This window comes from Bos indicus x Bos taurus, chromosome 2 (genome assembly GCF_003369695.1).
Source record: "Bos indicus x Bos taurus breed Angus x Brahman F1 hybrid chromosome 2, Bos_hybrid_MaternalHap_v2.0, whole genome shotgun sequence".
NCBI classification, from domain to species: domain Eukaryota; kingdom Metazoa; phylum Chordata; class Mammalia; order Artiodactyla; family Bovidae; genus Bos; species Bos indicus x Bos taurus.
In genome coordinates, this window is record NC_040077.1 from 82,880,837 (window position 1) to 82,881,548 (window position 712).

The following is a 712-nucleotide window of genomic DNA, read 5'->3' on the forward strand; positions in this document are numbered from 1 at the left end:
AACCACAGCACACCAGGCCTCCCTGTCCATCACCAACTCCCAGATTCATATCCATCAAGTAGGTGATGCCATCCCACCATCTCATCCTCTGTCGTCCCCTTCTCCTGCCCTCAATCTTTCCCAGCATCAGGATCTTTTCAAAGGAGTCGGCTCTTCGCATCTGGTGACCCAAGTATTGGAGTTTCAGCTTCAACATCAATCCTTCCAATGAGCACCTTAAGTAAAGTTAGTCTAAGAATTTAAGTTATTTGTTCAAAGTCGGCATGTTCCAGTAAGTTTATGTATGATCATCCAGGTTAGGCCAGGTTGTGAGATATATTTAGGATAGAAGGGTTCATTGTGTATGTTATACGTATACCCTAATCCTTAAAATTCATTGTGCCAAAGTGCTTTAATGGAGAAGAAGGTAAAATTGGGTGCAGGAAGCATATCAACTTCTGGAAATTTCTAGAGATGTTTTTCCCTGGCTTCTTGTTTCAAATGGTATGACATAAAATTTTGCCCCTCTTTATAACCAGAAGTCACAGAAAGACTGATAATAGGTAGATACAGATAGATTTTTCAATATAAAATATTTTATGCATTTGATGGTGAAATTCTTCCAGCTGGGATAATATTGAATTGTTTCATTATACCTTATAATTCTTTTTGACATCAAAATATCTCTTCAAATTTTGAGAAACTAATTTCTATGCTTTGGGAATTTCTAGCA